The sequence below is a fragment of the Rhinolophus sinicus genome, chromosome 3, assembly GCF_057876585.1.
Source record: "Rhinolophus sinicus isolate RSI-liver-muscle chromosome 3, RSI-T2T, whole genome shotgun sequence".
In the NCBI taxonomy this organism is placed as follows: Eukaryota; Metazoa; Chordata; class Mammalia; order Chiroptera; family Rhinolophidae; genus Rhinolophus; species Rhinolophus sinicus.
This window is the reverse complement of record NC_142503.1, coordinates 98,693,946-98,706,511: the sequence shown is the minus strand read 5'-3', so window position 1 is coordinate 98,706,511 and position 12,566 is coordinate 98,693,946. Positions and strand designations below refer to the sequence as shown.

The 12,566-nt window shown below is 45.2% G+C and overlaps 1 protein-coding gene across 7 annotated transcripts in view; it reads left to right on the top strand.

Annotated features, from left to right (window-relative positions):
• The window catches only part of CALN1 (calneuron 1), a 633,346-nt gene that overhangs the window by 15,237 nt on the left and 605,543 nt on the right, over nucleotides 1-12,566 (top strand). For 3 of the 7 annotated variants that reach the window (XM_074328464.2, XM_074328472.2, XM_074328461.2), the window contains exon 2: nucleotides 3,467-3,542. The exons of 2 other annotated variants lie outside the window; for them this stretch is intronic. The gene's annotated coding sequence lies outside the window, so the exon portion shown is untranslated. Of the gene's footprint in view, nucleotides 1-3,466; nucleotides 3,543-8,965; nucleotides 9,034-12,566 lie in introns of those variants that run through there. 2 more of the 7 variants (XM_074328462.2, XM_088796797.1) reach the window with 2 other exon arrangements.

Genomic DNA, 12,566 nt, shown 5'->3' with positions numbered 1-12,566 from the left:
AGATCTCTGACAGCTTGATCATAGCTTCAGTAGGCATTTCCAGAACTATCCCTGTTGATCCCTTAAACTTGAGTGTTTCTCAGCTTTCAGCATGAATCCAAATCACCTGGAGGGTTTGTTAAGAAAGAAATTCCCTGGGCTCCACCCCCAGAATTTCAGATTTAGCAGGACCAAGGTGGGGGCAAGAGTTTGCATCTCTAACAGCTTCCCAGGTGATGTAGACACTAGTGGTCCGGGGGCCACACTTGGGAACACTGCTAGGATGTGCTGGTGCAGGGGTGGCAGGGAGGGAGGCAGGAGGAAGGAGGAGGAGGGAGGAAAGCTGGACCTGGCTCCTAAGAGCTTTTCCTTTGGGCTGCTCTAATTTCCCTCACGTGAGGCCTGCGTGGGGTGGGGTGGCCAGCTGCCAGCCCTGAGAGATGACCCACTCCACCTTCCAAGCTCCAAAGATCCCAGGAATGCAGTGGGGCAGGCTGCACTGAAGCTAATCCTGGCAGAGTCAGGTTGTTGTTAAACACACACAGTCTGGGCTATTACAGCCCCACCCCCACCCCCCGCCGTGGGGACAGAGTCACAGGGAAACCCGCTGGTCTGCCCAGGCTGGGGCTCAGAGATTCCACTCCACTTCCAGCAAGTCTGAGAGCTGCCTCCCCTGCCAGTCCCCAGTGAGGGAGGGGTGCCTTTCTGGGTGTGACCCAAGGTTTTTCTTCCGCATATTCCATTATCTTGGTGCTCAGAGCATATGCCAAGTGAGTTCTGTGTCTCTGGCAGGTTATTACGCACTGAATTAGTGTGCTGAAATAAAAACTATAATAAAGCTGTACCAGACTCTTAAATTGTTAAAATTTATTATAAAATGTGCATAGTTATTAACTGATTTTCACTTGTGTGTGTTTGCCTGAGCCTGAAGGCAAAGAAGATGAAAAGTGACTGTCAAAGGGAGGCCAGCAGTTGGCTCCTGGTGTTCTGCAGAATCCCGGTGGGGTAGCAAACTCACAAATTCATGGAGCACATGCTGGCCTCTCCCTGATGCTGATGCCCAGGCCTGCAAGGCACGGCCCCAGGGGCGGGGAGCCCATCTGTCCCCTCCAGGAGGTCCTGGAGGAGGCGTGCATAGATGGGACCTTGTGTTTCTCCAGTGTTTATGCGCAAGGCCCTCTTACTCACCCTCTCTAATCCTGGGACCGAATGTTCAAGCTTGAGCTCGGGAGAGCTGCCGCAGATGGGTTCCACACTTTCTCTTCTGCATATCCGTAGGCCTGTTTCCTATTCTGCCTTTTGGGAACGAGATGAAGGTGCCAAATTTTCCTCAGCTCAGTGAAGGCTGCTTCCTCATTGGCCCTTCACTGAAGAGCTGGTCAGTGGCTGTCCAGGCCTCCCAAGCATGCTCCAGAAATGAGGTTAGCGCCTTTACCCTGCTGTTTAACTGTGGGAAGTTGGCGGATGCCATTTCCTCTGTTGCAGAGAGAGATGCTGTGTAGGGCTCTCAGGAAGAGGGGTGGCTTCCTGTGCACAGTGTGAATCAGGTCCCAGGTTGCTGTGCTGACTCTGGTTCCCAACTCCTAAGAGATGCTTTTGAGTTTCTCAATGGCATTCTTATTGGTTTCCTAGTCTGGGTCCTATTGCCACCCTGAGACCAGCTCAATTGTAAATTCACCTGAAGCAGGAGACACCTCCACCTGAGAAAAAGTAGAAAAGAGAAGCTCAGCATGTTTCCCAAACACCACGGCTGAGTGTTCTTGTGTCTCTGCCACTGTGCCTTGGAGTAGCCCTAAGGACGCACTGTGCATGTCCACCCAGAAAATCCAGGAACCACAGGCACCATCTTGGGGTACTGGGGACATTGGGCATGATGTTGGGGGCTCCCAGCCTTGCCATGATCTGTGGGGTCCATATGAACTGAAAACCCAGGGCCAGTGTGGGAGATTTCCTTGGTTTCCAGTCCCTCTGGGAGAGGTTCTTCTCCAGCCTGTCCCTAGTTACTCCCTGTGTGTGAGCCTCAGAGGTCACCATCACTTTAAGAGCTGGGGTGTACCCAGGGAGTGAGGCCCTGCTTTCCTGTGGATGTACTGCCTTTGTTGGGACACTAGTGAATCCACTAGGACTGTCACTAGAGTGGGAAGGTGTGGGCAAGGTGACCTAGATCAGATGGTGCAGGTTGTTTTCCTCCTTCCAGTCACTGATTTGGAGAAAATGAAATACCAGCAGAAATGTAAGAAACCTAGGCTCCAATGACTGTCCAACACTCCAAATCCTCCCTTTTCTTCGCTCTGCTCTATGAAAGCCTAAAGGTGGTCCATGCGGGCACATAGGGAGAAGTAACAAATATTCGGATTCAAGCAGAGGGTTGGATTTATTCCTTTCCCACCTCCCCTGGCATGGAGGTGACGCGCACACAGAAAATAACAAGACTACATCAATGTGTGACAAAGTGAAATCCAGTTAGTTCATCAGCATCATCTTGTAAGCCTGGCAAAGGATTTCCTAGCTTAAAGGACAGGGAAACTGCCAGTGTGAGAGCTGGTGCCTGCTGAAGTGGATTGTAAAGTGGCCAGCAGAAGACAGCCATGGTGCGCACAGAAACCCCACTTTAGGATCCACCTATATATTCTCCACCTTGCCCCAGAGAGGGTACAAGGTGGTTTGCAAAGATGCATATCCGACAGCAAGACATACATAAATGAAAATTAAATGGACAAAGAAAACAACACGAAGGGAAAACAAGACAGGGAAAGCAAGAATGGGTCCAGGCATGAGGTTAACACACAAACTTTATGACAATAGACCCTGTATACTTGCTAGGGGTGGGACTCTGGGGCGGTCCTGAGCTTTCTCTTAGCCAACACAGACACTGTCCTTATTACAGACCCAGTGTCCATGCAATGAAAACAAGCCAAGTGCTCAGAAAAGGCACAGCTATTCCTGTTCCTGGAGGCAGAGACAAGTATTCCCCTGGGTCCTCACAGACAGGACCTGTGAGCAGCTTCACTGTCCATATAGCAAGGAATTTAATAGGGCATTTAATTTAATGTTCTTCTTGGAACATGCCTTAAGATGGGGGGTGGTTATGGGGATATAGCCGCCCCAACACACTCTCTGAAAGTCTGAGTCAATCTTAATCGGGGTTTAGGTTATCTATGACAGACTGACTTTCCTTCTAGCTGTTCTTGGAATGAGTGTTCCATGGCGTGATGTCAGAGGCTGCTGCAGTATTTAAGGTGTGTGTGTGTGTGTGTGTGTGTGTGTGTGTGTGTGTGTGTTGGGATGGTAAATGATGGGCAAAGGATGGGGGTACACTGAGGGTTTATTTACCCCAAACCCTCAACTTTGTTTCTGTAATTTTTCATATTGGGGTTCCTCATAAGATTTACTTGAAGAAGAGTCCCCACTGCTAATAATAGCTTAAAAATCATGGTTTAGGAAATTGGATCGACTTAATTTGATAGGTTGTTGTTTTCTCCCACAGTGTGAACACTGGGCAACGACTTTTGAGCTAATTCTTCCTGACAAGTACTTGGAGGACCGCGTCCCTGGGCTGCTGGGTGGGTATAAGTCCATATGTTTTAACAGTTGGTGGAGCTGGGGGTGGCACTGAAATCCTCTCATGAAAACTGAGGAGGTGACCAGGACACCTCCTGAAAAGAGTGCCATTCAGGATAGCGACTGCGAGACCAGTTCCTTAGAGCTGGCATCTCTTCTGATTGGTTGCTATTCTACTAGCTTCCATTTTGACTGGTCAGTGCCTACACACTGAGGGTTGTTACATATTCTTTTTTCTGGTGTTTTTAAAAAGATTTTTATTAAAATATAGCTATCATACAATATTATATTAGTTTCAGGTGTACGTCATAATTGTTCAACAGTACCCACCTGGCACTATACAGAGTTATTACCATATTATTGATTATATTCCCTATGCTAACAAAGTGATCACCTTCAGTCCAGCAACCATCTGACATTGTCCCATGCTATCACAATATTATTGACTATATTTCCTGTACATTACATCTCCAAGAATTATTTGTTTTATATCTGGAAATTTGAACCTCTTATTCTTCTTTATCTTTCCCCCCCTTTAAAAAATTTTCAATTAGAGTTCACATTCAATACTATATTATATTAGTTTCACGTGTACAACATAGTGGTTAGATATTTATATAATTTAAGAAGTGCTCCCCCTGACTAGTACCCACCTGGCACTATACATAGTTATTGCCATATTATTGATTATATTACCTATACTTTCACCCCCATGACTATTTTTTATCTATCAATTTGTATTTCTTAATCCCTTCACATCTTTCACCCTACTTCAACCCCTCCCAAATATCATCCCAAGAAATCTAGTACCCATCTACACCATACATAGTTATTACAATATTATTGACTATATTCCTTATGCTATACCCTCCATCCCCATGACTACTATGTAGCAACCAATTTGTGCTTCTTAAACTCTTCCCCTTTTCATCCATCTCCAACAACCCTCCCATCTGAGAACCATCAAAATTTCTTTGTATTTATAGGTTTGTTTCTGTTTCATTTGTTTGTTTATTTTGTTCTTCATACTCCACTTATAAGTAAAATCATATGACATTTGTCTTTTGCTGTCTGACTTACTACACTCAGCACAATACCCTCTAGGTCCATCCATGTTGTTGCAGATGGCAAGATTTTGTTCTTTTTTATGGCTGAGTAATATTCCAGTATATATATATATAAAACCTCTTTATCTATTTTCCATTCAGGAAAACCCAGGTGGCCTTCATATCTTGGCTAATGAAAATAATGTTGCAGTGAAAAAAGGAACAAGACAAACAAAGAAACAAAAGCTCATAGTCACAGACAATAGTTTAGTGGTTACTAGAAGGTAAGGGGGGGAGAGGGGTGGTAGATGAGGGTAAACCATCAAATATATGGCGATGGAAGGGGAACTGACTCTAGGTGGTGAACACCCAATGTGATATATAGATAATGTATTACAGAATTGTACACTAAAATCTATGTAACTTTACTAACCATTATCACCCCAATAAACTTTAATTAAAAAAGTTATGTTGCAATGAATGTGGATGCACATGTCCCCTTGAAATAGCATTTTGGGTTTCTTTGGATAAATACCCAGAAGTGAGATTACTAGGTCCTTTGTCTCTTGTTATAGTCTTTGTTTTAAAGTCTATTTTATCTGATATAAGTATTCCTACCCCAGCTTTTTGTTGTTGTTGTTGTTTGTTTCCATTTTCATGAATTATCTTTTCCCATCCCTGTACTTTCAGTCTGTGCGTGTCTTTTGTTCTGAAGTGAGTCTCTTCTAAGCAGCATATGTAACGGTCTTGTTTTCTTATCCATTAAGCTCCCCTATCTTTTGATTGGAGCATTTAATCCATTCACATTGAAAGTAATTGTTGATAGGTATGTAGTCATTGCCATTTCATTATTCATATTTTTTATTTATTTTTTTTCATTTTAAAGAAGTCCCTCTAAGATTCCTTGTAATACTGGTTTGGTGGTGATGAATTCCTTTAGCTTTTTCTTGTCTGAGAAGCTCTTTATCTGTCCTTCAATTCTAAATGATAGCTCACTGGGTAGAGTAATCTTGGTTGTAGGTCCTTGACTTTAATCATTTTGAATAATTCCTGCTCATCCCTTCTAACCTGCAAAGTTTCTGTTGAGAAATCATCTGACAGTCTTATGGGAGCTCCCTTGTAGGTAACTAACTGCTTTTGTCTTGCTGCTTTCAGGATTCTCTCCTTGTCTTTAACCTTTGGCATTTTAATTATGATGTGTCTTGGTGTTGGCCTGTTTGGGTTCATCTTGTTTGAGAATCTTTGCACTTTCTGGGCTTATTTGTCTATTTCCTTCACCAGGTTAGGAAAGTTTTCCATCATTATTTCTTCAAATAGGTTTTCAATTTCTTGCTCTCTATTCTCCTTCTGGTACCCCTATAATGGGAATATTGGTACATTTGATGTTGTCCCAGAGGCCCCTTAAATTGTCCTCATTTTTTGTGGATTCTTTTTCCGTTTTGCCACTCTGTTTGGGTGTTTTCTGCTACCTTATCTCCTAAATTGCTGATTTGATCCTCTACTTCATCTAAGCTACTATTGATTCCCTCTAATGTATTCATCATTTCCATTATATAATCTTTATTTCTGACTGGTTCTTTTTTATGTTTTCTGTCTCCATTTTTATGTTTCCTATCTCTTTGTTGAAGTTCTCACTGAGATCACTGAGCATCATTATAACCAGTGTTTTGAACTCTGTATCTGGTGGATTACTTGTCTCCATTTTGTTTAGTTCTTTTTCTGGAACTTTGTTCTATTCTTTTATTTGAGACATATTTCTTTGTCTCCCTACTTTGGCTGTTTCCCTGTGTTGTTTTCTATGTATTAGGTAGGGCTGCTAAGTCTCCTGGTCTTAGTAGAGTGGCCTTATGTAGTAGTTATGCTGTGAAGCTAAATGGTGCAGTCTCCCTGGTCACCTAAGCCATATACTCCAGGTATATCCCTTGTGTGGGTCGTGTGTGCCCTCCTCTTATAGTTGAGAATCGTTTGCTATTTGTATGTAAATGTGAGGGACTGACCCTCTGGGTTCATTTCTTGTGAGCAGTGGCCATGACTATAGTGGAGGAGTTGTGGTGCAGGGGCTGACTCTATAGAGCAGGATCTACCTCAGCAGGGCTCTAGTGCCTGCCCAATCTTCCCCTTGGGTGTGTCATCCTTGAAGGCAGCTGAGTGATTCTCCAGCTTATTTCACAACTGGGGACACCAGCCCCAGGGCCACCTGGGAGGGGACCTGCTGCAGGTCAAGTTGAGCTGCAGCCAGTGCCCTACCCGAGGCCACCCAGCAGGAGCCACAAAGCAATCTGCAGATGGCCACTGCCCATCGTGTGCTTGGAAGTTGCTTGACAGGCCAAGGTTAGAACCAGGCTTTCCAGGCTTAGGGCTTCTCAGCCAGAGGTAGAGGACATGCTCAAGCCAGTTGCTACTTGTTTCGGTTCTGCGAACCTTTGAGAGACCTTAGGAAAATCTACAGAATGAGCCAAGGCAGGCGGTTTGTATGAAAAGGTCTCTGGAAAAGGCTTGGTTGTGTCTGAAAGTTGGGTGGGGTAGGGTCTTCAATCACCAGTTGGAGCCAACAGTGTCAGTCAGTTTGATGGAGACTCAGATATGGCAGCCACCTGTGTCTGCACACAGGCAAGGGGAAGGGCTCAACAAAAGAAAAATGGCCTCTGCCAGCTCCTCCATCCAGGAGAAAGCTGACCCTCCAGCCCCTCCTGAAGCCACATAACTCAGTTCTCCCCACCCCCCATATGTCCCTACCATCTTTCCAACTGCGGCTCCAGCACTGGAGCTCAAAGCCAGTGATTCTGTTGGTAATTAAGTCCATGCATCGTCTCTTTAAAAGGACTGCCTGGGACTCCAGCCATCCTCCGTCTCACTCAGTCACAATCTCCGCTGATTTTCACAATCAGAAATTATGGGGACTTCTCTCTCTCACACTGGAACTCTGGGTTGGGGAAGGGCTGGGAACCTTCTCTCCTCTGGATGAAACCTCGGCACCTGAGATATCCCTCCCAAGTTTTAATGGTCACACATATGTGTGTGAGATCAGCCTGTTCTGCTTCTCTGCCCCTCCTACCAGTCTTGAGGTGGCTTCTTCTACATGTCCTTAGTTGTAGGGCTTTGGTTCAGCAAGATTTTAGGCCACTCTCAATGCTGGTTGTTTTGTAGTTTAGTTGTAATTTTGATGTGGTTGTGAGAGAAGGTAAGCATAGTGTTTACCTACTGCAGCATCTTTACTGGAAAAACCAGCTGTTACACATTTTGAAATCAGCCTGCCTAGGAGCAGGGCTGTGAAACAACTCAAGGAGAATTAGAAGTCCTGTGTAAAGTCCAGATCAAGTGTTTAAGACTCCCCAAACTCAACAGTAGCAAAAATCTTTTAATCCTGAAAAATCTAAAAACTACCTTAGTGTTTAATTTCTTCATAAAAAACAGTTATGTTTAACTTTAAACTTCCTCTGATATAAAGTGCCAACAAATTAAACACCTAGGTTTCTGGAATAAGCTAACTTTATATACATATTTTTTTACTCTAAGGTAGTTCAGTGATGAAGATTGTTTTTTGAAAAATGGGTTTGACATTGGCTTTCAAAATAGCTGACCTACATGCTTTCTTTTTGGCAATAATTAGAGATCAAAGCCACTTGTCTACAACAGTCTCTACTAATTCATGACCACAAAATTATGCCCGCTGTTCAAAAGTGAATAATGATCATTCTGTTTTCTGTCATTGTTCAGTTCATCTAGGAGGGGCCTCAAGTTATAACATAGAAAACAAGGAGGAAAAAATACAATCTTGCTTTATACCACATCCATATTTTAGGGCACTTTCCACATACCATTTTCTCTTCTAGGTGCTGGGGATAGAGAAAGGAACAGAAGTGATAAGGTTTCTGCTCTTACAGAGCTCACATTCTAATGATGAAAGAGACAATAAAAATTTAGCACATATTTCTTTTATAACTTTGAGCTAATTCCAAAATTTGATTCAACTTGAGGTTAGTATCCATCAATAGCCCTTTCTCTTGAGTAGGAGTCACATTTTCCTGTTTGTCTATACATCCAGTGATTTTGAATTGTGCCCTGGATTTTGTGAGTGATATGTTGTAGAGACTCTGGGTTCTATTATATTCATCTGCAGAGTATTGATTTGTTTTCCAATTTGTTTGTTTTAGCAGGAAGTTAATTTAGCTGGACATCAGCTAAAGTGTCTGGTCTGTTCTCTGAGGCTTAGCTGGTCTGCATGAGTCTTGCCCCAGTTGTGTATAGCTTGGGAGTTGACCAGAAGTCTGGCAGAGTTATGATATTTGGGTCTCCCCATCTGTGATTCTCTCTGTTGCAGAGTATCCCTCATACTTTCTAGCTGCTGGTGATGCCCTGAAATCTGTTTTCTGATTCCTCAACAGCCATCAGTCTCACAGGGCCCTGTGACAGTGTGAGAGTGAAGAGGGGAGGGAGCTGCCCTCAGGTGAGAGCCATAAAAATGGGTCATCAGCTGGTGCCTTTCTAACTTTCAATTATCAAGTCTCCTTCAGTTTCTTCCTGCTTTTGGTCACTCTCCAGTGCCTTTTGGGCATTGTCTTTTACATATTGCCCAGAATTTGTGATTGCTATTTGTAGGATAATCTATTATGAGCTACTCTGTGATTATTAGAAGTAGAACTCCTACACTTAGCAAATAAGTAAATAGATTAGATTATCTCAGATAGTGATAAATGCTATAATGGAAATAAAATAAGACAGAAGGGGTCTGGAGTGTGTATGTGAAGGGGATACCTCACCCAAATGATTAGGGAGAGCCTCTCTTAGGAGGTTACATTGAACTGAGACTTGAATGATAAGGAGAAGCCAGACATTAATGGATCTGGCCATGTGTGCCCTAGAGGGAACATCAGGTAATATACATGCTGAGGCAGGAGGGAGCTTGGTGTGTTGGAGAGGCAGGGATTAGGCAGTGGGAACAAGACAGCAGATCATCAGAGAGGTAGGCAAGAACTAGATCACGTAGGGCCTCAGAAACCATGGTGCAGCGTTGGTGTTTCATTCTACAGATGATGAGAAATCACAGCAGGATTTTAAGCGAGGCATGCTGTGATCTATTTTATGCTTTCAAAAGACTGCTGTGTCTCTGTAGGGAACAGGCAGGAATGGAAGCAGCCTGCTATGGTCATCCAGGTGGGGAAGACAGAGGTTTGGGCAAAGTGGCACCCACAGCAGGGCCCACTGACTGTGGGCAATGGGCCCCAGCAGTGAAGAGTCTGGATGAGCAGCCAGTACCAAGGGTCAGTGCTGAGCATAGCTGGTCACTGTTCCCAGAACCAACACCTGGATGAAGGTGACAGAGTGGTCCCCAAGAGGCTACTTCCACGGTGATAAGTGCAGCCCAGAGGTCACAGCAGAACAGCCCTGCCCAGCCCTGTCTGTCTTTCTCTGAAGCTTGGCCTGGGAAGTTCAGGCTCACAGTTTTTCATGTAGGGATCTAGCAGATATCAGATGGGCCAAGAGCCTTGTCAGGCCTTGGTGGCCTGGGCCCAGACCCCCTTCTGGTCACTCAGCCAGGTGGGGCTCCTCCATTCAGTCACAGGGTAAGTGGACTCAAGTCTGGACCTTATATCCTGCCACATTTCCTTCATTTCATGGAAGACAAACACAGAAAATGCTTCCTGTTTTCCCAGCCTAAACTGGGGTGCCAGCATAGCCCAACAGAGAAGCCCTCAGGTCGGGCAGCAGATCCCCTTTGGTCTGAGGTATTTTGCTCCAACTCAGCTGGGGTTCTTGATGGGTTTGGCTCCTTCAGAGGGTATCCTGGAAAGAGGAAGATGGCCATTACAATTACTAGAACCTCTCTCCCAAAGCCAACAGGTAGTGTCTCCCTGGGCTGAGAGGGGCAGTGGGCGGTTCATGCTTTGGACTCTGTGTACAGACAGGCCTGGATTCAAATCCGGCTGTGCTATTTTCTGGAGGTCCATGATCAGCCACATTCTGCAACCTTTTAATCCCCATTTCCTCATCTGTCAGTGGAACAGGAATATCTCCTCCTTTCTGGGTGGCTGTGAGGATGAGAGGAGAAACTAAATGAAATAATGGTCTGCAAAGTGCACAACAGGATGGGCAACAAGACTCACTCGCTCAATGTTATTGGCAATAATAATGATAATACGTATTATTTTCATGATTAAGGATGGCCAAGCCACCAGAAGGAGAATGTATTCACAGAGGTGCTGGAGCTGTGTTAGAACTCATGACTGGTGAGAAACGCCGCCATGGACTCCTGTGGCTGGAGGGTCACAGTTCCTTGTGGAAACTGAGTAGGAGGAGCCCTCAGTGACACTGTGTTGGTGTGACAGACATGGTAGCAAGCTTCTCCTCTCTGAGGTCCTGAAACCATGTAGATGCTACTGGAGGGATCATGCCATGAGGCCCGGAGCCTGAGTTGATTAAATCTCCGTGCAGTGGCCTTATCCCTGAGAGACCATCAGAGGTGGGCCCAGCCTCAGCACCCCGAATCTTGAGAACTGTGCAGTTCGTCTAGGATGGGCTTCTGTAACAGAAGTAGAAAATGAGAAGGATGGAATCAAACCTGGTTTCCACCACATTCCTATCTTTGGAGGCGCAATGGTTCTGAAACCCTGGTGGCTTGTCCAAAGCTTGTCCAAAGTTCATCTTCACAATTTACAAGTGCCATCACGTCAGGGCAGTAAAGGTTTTGCCCCCAATTCTAGGAATTTTAAACTTTAAAATACTTGAAACATGTAAAAGCCCAGCTGTTAGCACTGTACTGGGGGAGTGCTTTAGGAGCCTGGGGGAGCTGATGGGTTGGCCCTTGTGGGGACAGAGTCCCAGAGAGCAGTTTCCAGGCTCTCGGCCTCACGTGGAAAGGTGCTGTTCAGGTAATAGATGGCCATCAGCTGTAACTAGTTGGCCGTCAGCTGTAACCAGTGAGCCATTAGCCACTGATATAACTGCCGTGGCTAAGCTAGCAAGTGCAGATTGCAGTTAGCAAGTGGGGTTGGTTGGCAGAGAAGCAGACAGCGGATTGTGGATCATGTGGCTCCTGCTTCCCGTGTCTCCAACTCAGCCACCAGCGAGAATATACTGGTGACTCCCCTATCTGTGGCTCCGTGGGTGTTCCTTTTTGGCCTCACCATGTCCTGTGTTCCTATGTGGGGAGCGGGACCAGAGTCCCTGCATGACAGCCCTGTATGCACTTGCATATGGAGGAGAAGGAGCCTGGAAGAGCTGCTCAGCAGAATCGTCTTTTTTTTTTTTTTTCAGTTACAGTTGACATACAATATTACATTAGTTTCAGGTGTACAACATGGTTGTTAGACATTTACACAACTTATGAAGTGATCACTCTGGTAAGTCTAGTACCCATTTGACACCACACATAGTTATTACATATTACTGACTCTACTCCCTATGCTGTACCGTACATCCCCATGACTGTTTTTATAACTGGAAATTTGTACTTCAGAAGTATCATCTTAAAATCCTTCAAAACAAGGGTTCTCAGTCTGGAATTTGACACATGACAGAGGCTGGTGCTGGTGTTTCTCTGCCGCCTTTCCTGGGAGTTGGCCAATCTTGGGGACTCCTGCTCAGGTCAGGAAACTGGGCCCCTCCCATGGGCTGGCAGGAGGGCACAAATTTGGATGCATGTATTTCTCAGAGAAGCTGGATTATAAAATGTGAGGCCTCCTCATGCCTAGGTGATGTGGGACATCAACATGCAAAACCCTTCTCACATGGCACATGTGTCCCCTGTGGGGTGGTCATAGGTACCGTCCTACCCCAGAGGCAGTGTCTCCTGGGTCTCCTGAGGGTGCGGTTATCTGGAGAGCCAGCACTGGAAGGACTGGAAAAAAGGTCTCCTTCCTCACCCGTGTGAGGCTTGGCCCTCACTGCCCTGGGGGTTCGGCTTTCTGTGGCTCCTCAGAAAAACAAGAAAGAAAGAGCAGATGAAGGGAAATAAAGGGAGCACATGCGTACAATGATGTA